Genomic DNA, 14,205 nt, shown 5'->3' on the forward strand with positions numbered 1-14,205 from the left:
TGAAAATGGAGGAAGTCGTGGGGCACAAGCTAAGGAAGGTGGGTGACCTCTGGAAACTGGAAAAAAACAGCAACAACAAGGAAACATTCTCTTCTAGACCCTCTAGAAGGAAGGAACCCTGCTGCTACCTTGAATTTAGCCCAATGAGAACTGTGTTGGATCTCTGACCTCCACAGCCATAAGCTGATAAATCTGTGCTGGTTTAAGCTCTTAAGCTTATGGAAATTTCTTACATTGGTAGGAGGAAAATAACATAGTGAGCCGTAGTGTAACGGATTAAAGGTATAGGATGGGGTGTGGAGAGGATTCTGACATTTACAACTAAAAAACAACCAGGTGAAGTGGGAAGGTGTTTTAAGGAAGACCTACCTGGCATGGCTGTTAAGCAGACTGGAGCGAGGGGAGCATTGGAGTTAGATGAATCAATTAAATCTCTACCAGAAAAATAAGGAATAAAATGTAACAGGGCTTCAGTGATAGTGGATGTAGGAATGGAAATGGGCAGAGAGACATAAATATTACTTTGAAATTAGCTACAGGTTTGATGACTGCATGTTGGGGAGACTTAGCCGATGTGTGGACTGAATGTTTGCAACCCCTCAAAATCCATATGTCGAAACCCCATCTACCAGGGTGATGGTATTGGGAGGTGGGGCCTTTGGGAGGTGATTAGTAGGATAAAATGAGGTCATGAGAGTAGAGCCCTCATGAATGGGATTAGAATTCTTATACAAGCCCCCAGAGTGCTTGCTTCTCTCTGCTCTCTGGGATATGAAGATATTGGGAAGACAGCCATCTTCGAGCTGGCAATCCTCTCAAGGATACATTGACCTTGAAAGTCTCAGCCTCCAAACCATAAGGAATATGCTGGTTGTTTAAGCCACCCGACCCACGGTAATTTGTTACAGCATCCCAGACTGACGAAGACAGTGGAGAATGCCTCTGAGTTTGGCACTGATTGCCTGGAGAATGCTGAAACCCAGGGAAGTGGGCAGCACAGACGTTTACTCATTTAATCCTGCCAACACAGTAGGAGATAGAGTCTACATATTCCTCGCTACTTAAAAGGTAAGGAAAAAGAGGCACAAATAATAACAACGACAACAAAAACAACAATAATTTGTCCAAGATTCACACAGAACCCCCTGGAGGCAGAGTGAGAATTTATACTCAGGCAGGCTGGCCCCAGAGCCCCTGCTCATAACTAATAAGTCAGATCACCTTGCTTATGTGGATCAGTTTTTTTCAACTGTGATATGAGGGTACTGTGTCCAGTAACTTATAATTTCAAAATACTTCACTGTAACGGAATCATTAGTCACAGGCCTTACAAACCACAGAAACCTACACATAGAAAAATAACTCTTTAGATCAAGATAACCAATAACGTTTTTAAATATTATACCTGCTGGGCCTTTGCAATAAAATGTCTTTTTATAATTCTGTCTGGCTACATAATAACTTCATAATCCTGCATGTTGCTGGTGGCTCCATGTTGGACAGCACGGGCCTAGAAATTTTAAATTACTTGCCCAGACTCGCCCAGGAAGCTCGTGGTGGGATCCGAGCTATAGTCTGGGACTTTTCCTTCCTATCCAATAAGTCCCTCATGGAAGTTTAGAAGCTTCTCCTTTGGTGCCCAGCTGTCTATCCGTACTTATAACATCTTGTCAGGTGTTCCAGCCTGCTCCTGAACATCAGCCAGAACCCACTTCTGCTCTATTTTGTCCAGGTAATACCTTCTAGCAACTTCCATTGCCTTCTTGGCATCAGTTCTTACCTGGAAGGGTAGTGGCTAGAGGTGGAAATGTGTCCACATGACAGGTTTTTCATAAACATAGCAGGAGTGGTCAAGAGAATAAAACGTCAGGAAGATGAGTAGAAGCAGGTCATTTAATATACCAAATGGGTACTTTCAATGTCTGTGTTTCCGAGTCCAGGCTTGTTCTGCTCGTGCATTACAGGCCAATAAATCAGGAGACCAGGTTTTGGGGGCAAGAAATAGCGACTTTAATTTGGAAAGCCAGCTGAGAAATGGTAGAATAATGTCCTGGGGAACCATCACCCCAAGTCAGATTTCAGGCTCTTCTTATATTAAAAATGGGAAGTGGGAATGCTTGGTTGTTGCAAACTTGGTGTATGAATTCTTTGTTGTTAGAATCCTTTGTTCTTGCAGCTCTTCACCTGGGTCACATCCGTGTAAACCTCCAACAAACAAATGTTGTTTTTTATTCTGTAACTTGTTATCTTTATGTGAATAGAAAAGTGTTAATATCCTTCAAAGTCAGAGCCTTGAGAATAGGGTCTCCTGTATATTTCAGGCTCTAGGCAACATTGTTTTACAAAAGGTGCAGAACCAAAAAGACTAAGCCTAGGAAACAGGGCACAGGGTTAAAGTCATAGGAACAGATCTAATATGGAGTCAGATTTTTTCTTTCCTATTTCAGTAGTGCCATGGAGAAGGCAGTTTGGGCAGCTTTTTTAGGGTCCTGGAGGCTTTCTCTCTCAGGCTCTGTGTGCCTCTGTTGAAAATCCTTCATAGCTATCTGGCCTGCTGGAAAACCACTCCGCCTGTTTTGCCCTGAAGATGTGTTCTGTTTATAACTGATCTCTACTTCTTGGAAAACAACTCAATAAAAACTCAGTTGGTTTTCCACCAGCCATGGGCAGGGGTGAGGAATAGCACTAAATTATTTTATGAAAAATAATAAAAGAAGTCTTAAAACAGCACTGGGCACATAGGAGAGAGTCAATGAATGCTTCCTGGCTGAAATCAAAAGTGATGGCTCAGTGATTCCATGGCTGCTGTATTTGCTGAGCTTGCTACTCCTTTGCTCAATTACACATTTTTTTTAACTGAAAAAGAAATACATGCATGTGGTTAAAAAATTTCAAACAGAGCACAAAAATACACAAGTGAAAGAAGTTTTCCCTCATCCTCTCTTCTTTCAGCCCTCCCTGGAGATGCCACTGTTTACAATCCTTTGTGTGTTTTCCAGATATGCTATGCACATTCCGACCTATGTATGTAAATTCCTTTAAAGTATTACTTATTTTTAACTTAAAGGGATTTAAATCCTCAAGTGTCTTCTGCCCTGGTAATAGAAAAGAACAAATCTGACTCCATATTAGATCTGTTCCTTTGACTTAACCCTGTGCTCTGTCTCCTAGGCTTCATCTTGCTTGTAAAACAATGTTGCCTAGAGCCTAAAATATACAGGAGAGCCTATTTTGAATGCTCTGTCCTTTAAGGATTTTTAACACTTTTCCATTCATATAAAGATAACAAGTTACATAATAGAAAATAACGTTTGTTTTGTTGGAGGTTTACAGGGATCTGACCCAGGCAGATAGCTGCAAGAACAAAGGATTCTAACAACAAAGAATTACTACATCAAGAAGATTGCAAAAACCAAGCTCGTAGGAAAGAAGACTGAAATCTGACTTGGGGAGATGGTTTTCCAGGACATTAATTTGCCATCTAGGTCTACAGAAAGTTGCTATTCCATGCCCCAACACCTGGTCTCCCAACTTACTGGCCTGTCCTGCATTAAGGAGAATGAATTTGGACTCAGTAACACTCCTATCTTCCTAGCAAGCTGGGCACTGGAATTGAGGGCAGCTATCCCACACCCAGGGACATACTGTGTGCCCTTGATGGTTCCCCGAGGGTGGGGAGTGGTTTACCCAGGAAGGATGGGGACTATGCACCAAAACTCAGGCAGTATGCTCCTTTTGGGATCTGACCTTGTACCTCCCGCTCCCCGCCAGCACAACACCTGGGACAGTGGAGGTAAGGCAGAGATCTTGCCTGCCTGTGTCCCAGCGTGTAAAAGGGGAATATGTACTCTTTCCAAGGTAGTTCTGAGCGACAATACCTGCGGGTGCTTGGTTCCCAGAGCAAAAGGAAACCCAGCTCCACTTTGGGGCAACGGGTGTGATACCCGTAGGGGTCCTGCAGAGGCCTTGGGTGGAGGGCTGGGCCAGGGAGGTAAAATATGAGCTGCGGGCCTTGAAGGGTTAGAGAAGTGTGCAGAGGCAGGACTGCTGCCTCCTTCAGGATGCCCCCAGAGTTAAAACTATTTCTCTCCATCACTGCTACTCTCCTCCACCCTCCAGATCCCTGCCTTCTCTCTGCTCCTCCTGTCCATGTCTCTCCCTCCACTTTTCCCCTTCTCCCATCCTCCTCCCATCTTCTCCGTCCCTCGCTTCCCCACCTTCTCTTGCAGAACCCAGAGAGGATCGCTGGCCCTCCTGCGCATGCGCAGTCTGTGCCAGCTGGACCGAGGGTTGGAAGCTGCAACTCCGAACCGGTCATCAGCCCCAAAGGCTTCTCAGCTCTTTCGCCCGGTAGGACTTTGGCTCCTGCCCTGGCGCCCCGGCCACAGCTGTCCAGGGCCAAGTGTGCACCTGCCGCCTCTCGCCCCAGCCGGGCTCCCCTCAGTCCGCGGCTGGCGTCCCCTTCCCCTCTCCCGCCCGCGAGTACTCTCCTCCCGAGCTGCCTCTCATCGGGGGCCGGCCCGTCCCCGCCTCTAGGCGGGCTGTGTCCAGGGCGGGCGGGGTCTGCGGACCCGGACGGGGGCGGGCGCCTGGGGCTGGGGCTGGCCTCCGAGAGGGGCTACAGCCCGCGTCCTCCCCCCCCGGCTTTCCCTGCCCCGCGACCCCTGGGCTGCCCTCGTCTCCCTTCCCCTCTCCCTGGGGGCCAGCTCAGTGGTGTGGGCGCTGCTCCCCGGGCTGAGAGCCTCCGGCTGTGAACCCCAGCTTCTCCTGGTGGAGTCGGGAAAAGGGAGCGTCAGTGCTGAGCGAGCTTCCGTCTCCTCCCTCAGTGTTTCTGCCCCAGGTAAGTACCTTGAACACTTTCACGTGTTATGATGGCGGTGCTTGATGATGTCACTGTTTTTATAGTGATAGGGATTACAGTGTTGAAAGCAAGGCTTGATTCAGTTAAAAATGAGCTGAAGGCATGAGGCTGTGACATCCTCCATCTTTCCCTCTCCCAGGGTGAAACGTGTGACCGTCGATCTTAAAAAGATAGTTACAGTCCCTAACTAGCCCAGCCCAGCTAGGGTCTGTTAACAGGAACAGCACCACCAGAGGCGTTGGAGACTCAGGGACATTGCAGTCCTAAAGAGCTCCTGGCAAAATTTGGTTTGTTTTGGTTTTTTGGTTCTTCTTAAATTGTGGGGCAGACTAGTTGTATAGAGGGAAAAATAATTGTCAAGAAATATTTTTTCATTTAATGTCTTTATTGTGATATTGTTCACACACCATGAAGTCCACCCACATAAATGCTACAATTCAGCAGCTTTAGCATATTCACAGTGGTGCAACCATTAATATTCCAGAACGTTTTCATCACTTCAGAAAGACCAGTGGAAATGATTGACCTATACACACCTTCCCAGTGCTGGTTCTAAAGAAGATTCTTGGTTGTTCCTGACCATAAATTATCTTGTTACCCATAAAAAATCTGGTAGGAAATCTAAACAGAATTGTATTGAATCAGTCTATCAAAGCAAGAAGAATTAATGTCTTTATGGCATAAATTTCTTCTACCCATGAAAATATCTCGGACCCTATATTTTCATATTTCCAGAGCCTGGCCCATGGGAAGTCCTCATTAATTGTTGGGTTTGTGAATGATGAGATTCTATACATCGTTAGTTGCAAACTGAAGCCTTTCACAGAAGAGAAAAGAAACTCAATGAAGCCAAGTGACTCTCTGATGGTCAGAAAGAGTGACAGCCAGTGCTGGAGTGATCCAGTGGACTTGGTGTTTGTAACCAGAATTCTCCAGCACCTACAGCTAATGGGATCAGAGTATTCTTTTATTTTTTCTAAATGGCGTTGCTTTTATTTTTACATATTTTTTAAAATTATTTTTTATTGAAGTGTAGTCAATTTAGAATGTTAGTTTCAGATGTACAGCAGAGATTCAGTTATAAACATATGCATATGTATCTATATATCTTTTAGATTGTTTTTAGTACAACTCATTACAAGAAATTGAATATAGTTCCCTGTGCTATATAGTAGGTCCTTGTCATTTATTTTATATTTATTAACGTGTATCTGTTAATCCCCCTTTTCCTGCCTGCTAACCACAGTTTGCTTTCTATGTCCATGAGTCTATTTCTAGCATCACCGTTTTTGCTAGTAATATATGCTGGTTGGCTGCTTTCAGTTTCATTAATTCCACCTTATCTGTGGGCATTTTCCTTCTGGTGGGCCTGTGTGTGGTTTGCTCACGTGATATAAGAGTTGTATATTTGGGAGAACCCCAGGCCTCTTGTAGTGCCTGGTACAGAGTGCCCACTGAGCTGATGCTTGAACTGGGAAAAAAAACAAAGTAAATGTTGGAATTTCCACTATGGTTGAGACTTCCAGGTTTCTATAACCTGTTTATCCCACCTTAATGTTGGCTGCACCCATACTGGGTAATTTGGTGGAACTTCATGGTATGGTGGTGTAGAGACGGGGCCTTGTATGCTTCTCTTTCCGTTTTCTAAGACTCATTCTCCTGGGCCTTCCAGATCGTCCCCCAGAAGTGCCCAAGGCTGGCTTGGTGCTGCGCTGAGGCAATATTTGTTAATAAGGCCCTTTCCTCATCTCTTCTGAGCCTCCGTTTCCTTCTCTGCACAATGAAGACATAGACTAGAAAAGTGCTTTTCAGTTTCTTTTAAGCCATGTTTCCTTTGAGAAACAGAAAATACAAATCTCTCCTCCCATTCAACATATAGATTTTGACACATCCAAAATGTGACATAGCTCTTTGTGGAAAATTGAAGTGATTGTGATTCCAGGTGGCAGAGAATGTGTCTTCAGAGATTTATTGCAGGGAGAGGGCAGTAAAGGGGCAGTATATCCCACTTTCTAGTGTGAGCACTGGAACAGGGGCTTGGGTTAAATACGGTGTCCGACGTGGCCTCTCTCAAATCTTTTTTTTTTTTTTTGCCTCTCTCTAATCTTGCACAATGTGATAAACCTCTCTCCCTCAGTTTCTTAATGTGTCAAGTTGGGGTGATAATAATTTAAGTGTTTTGTGAAACATTATACACATAAGACATTTGTTTCTCGGTAGAAACAAAACCTGCGAGGGAATAAGGGATTTCTTTAAAAAAAAAAAAATCTTGTCCACAGCACTCTGTCAGTTTCTATTTTGAAGTTCCTTGAGGGTGAGTGTTGGGTCTAAAGTCCATCGTGGGACAGGTGGCCCATGGGTCTGTGTGCCGCAGATTGCCCCCTCCTCCCCAGTCCTCTTCCTCTCAGTCCAGGATGAAGTTCCCTAGTAGATTTACACAGAAATCTTGTGGAAATGGCTTTTCATTTTATTGTTTCACGAAGAAGGGCTGCCATCATGATCTCTGTAGTCAGGTTTTGGTGGCTTGAAGGCTATGCAATTACGTTTTTCTATTTAATATAAAGAAAAAATTACAAGTACAAAATTAGTCCTATGGTGGTGGCAGGGGATCTTGAAAGTGGGGACCATTAGCTTTGTTAGTTTCAGGTGCAGGGGCCTCTGGCCATGAGGACACATCATCGTGCTCTGAAGTTGGAGGGACCAGTGGGCTCAGTGGGAATGTTTACTGAGTGTATCTCATGGGCTGGGCATTGACCTATTTCTACTGTGTGTTCCTTATTTGAGACAGTGAGCTCGTTTAACCTCAATAGCCTCTTTAATAAATTAGACTTTTTATTTTGAGATATAATGTAGATTCCCATGTAGTTGTAAGAGATAATATGGAGAGGGCCTACGGACTTTTTGCCCAAGTTTCTTTAAAGGTTCCATCTTGCAAAGTTGGGATACAATTCAGTAATGGCTCACTAACCCTATGAGGTTTGTGTTATTGCCCTCATTTCTATTCATGATTAAACTGGGGTTAAGAGGAGCACACAGGCCTGCCCAGGTCACCCATGGTTAGTGTAGAGTCGGGTGAAACGTGGGCTTGGAATTTCCAGGCAGTACCAACATGATGCTCTGTGGCAGGGAGCAGCATTCATTTTGCTTGTTTATTCATTCATTCAACAAGCATTTATTGAGAAAACTCTGTGAGTCAGATGCTATCATAGGTTTATCTGATTCTTCAGCAGTACGGAGAATCCGGTAATTTTTCCTTCTTTTTTAATCTGAGAAAATTAGCTCTGAGAGGTTATAAACCCCCCAAAGGAAATATAGCTCATAAATGAGGGATAGTAAACTTGTACATTTCCTTCTTTTTATGCAGGTGATACCCTAGGCATTTTACATTTGTAAAGTTCCATAATCCAGATATATTCTTGTAAGGCAAGGATTTTTTTTTTAATTGAAGTATACTCATGTTTACAAAGTTGTGTCAATTGCAAGGTGTTTATTTTTTCTTGAATTTGGAATTCAAAAAATATTTTTTGAGGGGGGTAAATAGGTTAATTTATTTGTTTCATTTTTTTTAAATGAGGTACTGAGGATTCAACCCAGGACCTCATACATGCTAAGCATGTGCTCTACCACTGAACTGTACTCTCCTCCCCAAAGCAAGTTTTCTTATCAGGTATTCTGCAGCTTAGGAGTTCAAATAAATTGGAGATGAAATCCAGGTCTTTTGATCCTACTGTGTTTCTTTGCATTATATCCTGCTGAGGGGTTTGGAAGCAGTTCCTTTATTCATTACTTTATTCAGCAGTTTTGAGCATTGACTTTGCATCAGGGCCTTGCTAGGTGCTTGGAAACAGAAAACAAGAAATGACCCTTTTCTGCAGAGGGCGGAGGCCTAGACCAAAAGCTGCGTATTGTGATACGAGCTGCGGTAGCCATGTGCAGACGCTGAGGACAAACTGTACCCACGGCTTTGCTTGGGCTTCCCCTGCCATCTGACTGGTACACACCAGGTCACCTCAACCCATTGAGGCCCGCAGCCCTCAGCACAGTATGTACCTCTGTCTCCTCTTCCCTCTCATCAGGGCCTGCAACATGAACATCCCTGACTACGTGCAGTGTGCTGAAGACCACCAGACTCCCCCCGTGGTGGTCCAACCCGTGGGGATCATCTCAGAGGAGAATTTCTTTTGCATCTATAAGCGAATCTCCTTGGTGAGGCAGATCATACCTTGCGGCTCGCAGTGGGCACTCTGTATCCACTACAGTCACCACTATGCGCCCAAGAATGGGTGGAGCGACTTCCAGACCCAACGCAAGGTCGTGGGCCTTGTCACCATTACCGACTGCCTCTTGGCCAAGACCTTCGAGAAGCTCCACGTGCAGAGGAGCTGTATGGCACCACGCTCTATGACTCTCTGCTCTTTGTCTTTGTGCTGCATGGGGAGGTGGCCGAGCAGCCGCGCACCGACGTGGCCTTCAATTTACGAGGACTGCAGGGTGGTGGAGAAGAGGTTCGAGGACTTCACTGAGTTTCTCTTCATCATGCTCAAGTCCAAGTGTCTGGACTGTGCATCCGACAAGTCTGGGGACAAGATCCTCCTGCTCTAAAACCTGTTTGAGAAGGAGGACTTTGTGGGATTGGACACAGAGAACAGGAAAGTCTACCTGGATGCCCGGACACCCTGGCTGTGTGAAGGGTTGCTTCCCTACATCCAGAAAGGGATCAGCAAGGAGGAGGTCTGTCTTGTAGCCAAGGCGTGAGGGAGGTGAAACCCGCCGGTTTTCAGACGTTTAAAAGTGAATCCGCCTTTGTTTCAGAGAGATTCTTTTAGGGTTATTATGGACACTTACTCCCGCTTTTCAGCCAATTCCCCTGGTGTGACCCCTGGAGTTGATGTCCAATAGTGTAGCCAAAGACACTGATGCTAGGAGAGCTGGGGAGGAGGCTGCTCTGAGCTGAGATGTGCTGTAGGTCAAATGCACATCAGACGCTGAGACTTGTCTAGTAAAAAGAATGTAAACTATTTGTTTCTTTCTTTATTGATTACATGTCAAAATGATAGTATTTTACATACTGTAGAATAAGTAAGATATGTTCTTAAAATCAGTTTCTAGGGTTTTTTTTGGGGGGCTTACATTTTTAAATGTGGCAACTTGGAAACTTTCTTTACATGGCTGTCATTTCATTCCTGTTGGCAGCATGTCCTGGGACAATCTCATCCCTTTGCTTATAGATGTCATGCTGAATCCTGAGACGCAGAATGAGGTGCTGGTTGAGCTGGGGGTGGAGCCAGTGTCTCCTGCCTCCCAGGTCCAGCACCTGCACGGCTCAGGCCCTCTCTCCCTGCCTGACAACCACCATGCCAATTTAGGACAACAGAAACACTGCCAGGGGCTTCCAAATGAGCTCCTTACGCAGGGAAAAGCGTGTCACGGAGCATGGGACACAGCAGGGAAAGATTCGTCCTCACTTTGTCCCTGTGATTAGGTCAACGGACCCACTTTGCCTTGGAAGTGCAGACAAGCTCTTCTGGGCTGCCTACCCCCCCACATTCTGCTCTGTTTCCCTGTGTATCCATCGAGATATCCCTCGGGCCGAAGAAGGTGAGATGCCTTTGCCGAGAGGTGGTCCCCCTTTGCTGGGGAGAGTGTGGGAATCTGTGCCCCCCCGACCTACGGCCTCGGGCCTTGAGTCTGGAGAGGGCTCATGGCGGTCCCACAGGTACGGTCTGAGGGCCTGGCACGTGCTGCCGGGCCTGATGTGGAGAAGGTTTTCTGCGATTCTCTGTGAGTCTAAAATCAGATTCTACTTTCTGGTTGTTGGTAAGTTGGAGGAGAAGATGCCAGAGAATTGATAAAAAGAAAGTCCAGACCAGTCCTGTGAGTGACAGGCACAGGGGACCCGAGTCCCACCTGCTTGTGTTGCCTGGCGGGCTCTGGATGAATTTTCTCTTCCTCCCCGGACATACATCTATATCTTAAGGAAGGGGCGAGGCATGTCGTGGCCATGACCTGTAATTGTCCTCACAGGGCCCCGTGAACTACACGGCTTTCTCCCCTTCTGTTTCTTGTAGATGAACTGGCAGATGTTGTGGCCTGGACAAAGCTGAGGACACAGATGCCAGCACCGTGCCACTCCCAGGCTGGCTCCATTCCCGTCACCTGTCACCTCCTGCTGAGTCCCCAGGCGTCAGTTAATGTCGGTACATCGGTGCAACGTAAGGAGGGACCAACATCTCCCCCTGGACAAAATGGTGGGTGAGCAGTGGAAGCCTGGAGCCCTGCCCCAGCCCCCTGACCAGTGCCTCCTCTTTTGTCACAGGAGGCACTGGTGACATGTTTGCTCAGCAACTGCTTGGCTCTGAGTCTGCAGACCAACCATAGAATGCCAGCTTGTTTTTGCCTTTTGAAGTCTGTCCTTGGGATTTGGCGGAGTAGCTGGTTGTGTGCTTAGCCCATAGTGGTTGATACTGTCACCATTGTTTACCCAGAACCTTGTGTACAAGGCATGGCTCCCGGCATCAAAATACAGCAGCGCATTAAACCTCCCTCCTGGTGGGTCTGTCTGTTTTGGTACCGTAAAGGCTCAGCCAGCATCTGAACGTCAGTGAGATAACGCGGCCTGTGAGCTCGGGTCAAGTAAGGTCTCCTCCAGTCACTTTTACTCCATTGTTGCTTTTACTATTCCACAGTCATTACTTTTTTAAACAATGCTTTGGTGCAGGAACAGAGCCTAATTCTCTCCTGTTACTCTTGGTGGGAGTGAGTAAAATTGTCCAGCTTGAAATGCGACCACATTTTGTAGCTCAAAAGCTGTCTACATGCATCTAGGTGAAGTTTAGGTTTGGGGCGCTGACCACGTTGGGGTCCCCCGGCAGCGCCGCTCGCCTCAGGCCCCTGCCTTCCCTGGAACAATAGGTGAGGGTGGGTCTCACCGTCCCCTCATCCATGTCCTCACCAAACTCACCTAAATTCTTGTAATTGCTCTCAGTTATTTTTGTTCTCATGTGTTTCTAATTTTCGCTGTTCCTCTTTTCCTTTTTCTATTTCCCTTTCTATCTTGTACCGCCCTGTGAGCATGTTGTTGCGTCTGAAAAGTGGACTGTGCACACCCTGCATTGGAAATAGCCAGATTGTCCTCCGTGATGTCCCCATCGCTTTAAAAAGCAAAAACCTTAACAGTTGCCTTGATCCATATATTATCCTAGTCATCTTTTTATTTTCTATTTTTTTGGAATTTTTGCTTTGTTAGCACATCACCCACTGGTGTTTGATACCTGTTAAAATCCTTGCTTTGAGGAACCAGTTTGGTCCTTCTTATGTTTGGTGACAAATGCGCCCTTATTAAATTTGTTTGATTGTTTTGAAGAAGCGAGATGCGAATTGATTTAGGCGGCTGCTGAGGGATTTTTTTCATGGAGTATTAAACTTGGAAAGTCAAAATCTGCAGCATCTTCCTTGATTCTGGCTTTCACACAAACGTGCTTGGCACGCGGTTCCGGGCTGTCGCTGTGTGACGTGAGTGATGGAGCTTCCTGGACGGTGGTCACTGGTGAGAAAGTGGCAGGCTCGGAGATGAGCAGCTGCAGGGGATGCTGTTGGAGGAAGCAGTCACCGTTTTTTGGTTTTTTGTTTTTTGTTTTTGCATTCACCTTCCCCGTGCCATTTACTTTACTTTGCCTTCATAGAGAGGCAGGAGCGGGTCTAAACTCCATGCCACTCTTATTTTCCCTTTACGAGGCTGGTTTTTCTGAGTATCAGAACAACATGGCCTTCTCCTAAGTAGCTGGCTCACTTGGATCTGGTGGACACAGGGACCGCTAAAGGGGACCGTAGCTTCCTCTCTGCTCCAGCCAGTGGGAATTCAGATCCGGGTCTGTGGTTTGCCTCAGCAGCCATGCAGGCCTCCCTGTACCAGCCTTTACTATTAACCCATGTTGGCAGTAAATAGCTGACTCCATGTCTGTTGCAGCTGACGTCCACCACTGACGGCCTTGTCGTTAGTTTGCGGTAGTGACTCTCCAACACCCCAGTCAGCCGTGAAGTGACTTTGCATTCTCACTCACACCCTGGTTCATCTCACCCGGGGAAAGGGTTTGGCCACCACCGTCATGCTGGTCATGAGACCTTGTTTCTCCTTTCATGCCCTGGTCCAATTGTGGACACTTCATCATTCACTGACTTGGTCTCGCTTGAGACAGGCCAGACATTCTGAAAGAGTCCATCACATTCTGGGGGGGAACAGAACAGAAGTAAGTGTCGCAAGTAGGAGTCTAGGCTATCTGGGTTGGCAAATGCAGGCTGGGATCTGTGAAGGCTGGGCTGTGCCCTGAACACAGGCCTTTCCCGTGGCTCCCGATAGCCCAGGGGTCGGAGTGAGAACAGCCTAGCCTGGGTTCCCCCATCCTCATCTGCTCACTTGCAGATGTGTCTGCTAACAAGGAACTGCCCAAAACCTCGGGCCCTTCAAAGTTCAGACCACAGGAGAACCTTGAGTCCCTTCTCCTGGGCCTCCTTTGTGAGAATCCAGTGCCTTCTGAGGTGACCAGCGGCAGGAGATGCCTCCCCCTCCAGGGAGCTCTCTTCGGAGGACTGTGACGCACTGCACCTTCCTTTCAGCTTGTGGGGTTCCATCCGTGGTCCTTGAAGAACCAGACTTGAGACTCGCTTAGCGATAGAAATGACAGGACTGATTCCAGGGCAGGGCCGGGGGGAGGAACAGGGGAAATTGAATGTGACCTCAAACACCTAGGTGGGTTCTGGGTCTGTTACTAAAATTGGGAGCCTGGGAGGTACCTGCCAGGAATCGAACTCTAGAGTAAATGGTGGACATGAGGCATTTTTAAGATTCCAATTGTCATCCAAGTTAGGACCTCAAAAATGTACTCGGTTCTATGGCCCTGGGGCTCAGGTGAAGGAGCCGGACCACAGATACACGTTGGGAGTCGTCATTCTTAGCTGGTGTTCACAGCCGTGCAGGTGGATGAGCTCATCTCGAGAGGTGCAGACTGAGGCTGAGACGGGGCAGGGCTGTGCCTGGGTTGGAGGAAAGCCCAGACCATGCAGCTTTGCTGTGTCAGTCAGTGGCATTTGGGATTTTCAGAGCAATGGCATTTATCCTTAAGGGTCCTGGGGGTGGGCAGGGCCACCCAGGAAGAAATCTGAAGGGAGGGTTGTGGCCACACGTGCGCGTCTTGGGATGATGCAGGGGCTGCATTGTCCTGGAGGGGAACCTCCTCGGAAGCTGGAGTCGGAGTGGGGAGTGGGGAGAATGTAGTCACACTCACCTGTGAGGGAGGGACAGAGGCCTAGGGAGTCTCCACCCTAGTGGACTCTCTTTCCCAACAACA

At 46.9% G+C, this 14,205-nt stretch overlaps 1 protein-coding gene across 31 annotated transcripts in view; it reads left to right on the forward strand.

Annotated features, from left to right (window-relative positions):
* Positions 1-14,205, forward strand: part of LOC141579332 (uncharacterized) — a 147,208-nt gene that overhangs the window by 20,532 nt on the left and 112,471 nt on the right. For 25 of the 31 annotated variants that reach the window (XR_012510491.1, XR_012510493.1, XR_012510483.1 and 22 more), the window contains 4 exons: positions 909-1,068; positions 4,120-4,840; positions 8,938-10,459; positions 10,930-11,109. The gene's annotated coding sequence lies outside the window, so the exon portion shown is untranslated. Of the gene's footprint in view, positions 1-908; positions 1,069-4,119; positions 4,841-5,596; positions 6,016-8,937; positions 10,460-10,929; positions 11,110-14,205 lie in introns of those variants that run through there. The other 6 variants (XR_012510484.1, XR_012510485.1, XR_012510475.1 and 3 more) reach the window with 6 other exon arrangements.

This window comes from Camelus bactrianus, chromosome 12 (assembly GCF_048773025.1).
Source record: "Camelus bactrianus isolate YW-2024 breed Bactrian camel chromosome 12, ASM4877302v1, whole genome shotgun sequence".
Lineage (NCBI taxonomy): Eukaryota > Metazoa > Chordata > Mammalia > Artiodactyla > Camelidae > Camelus > Camelus bactrianus.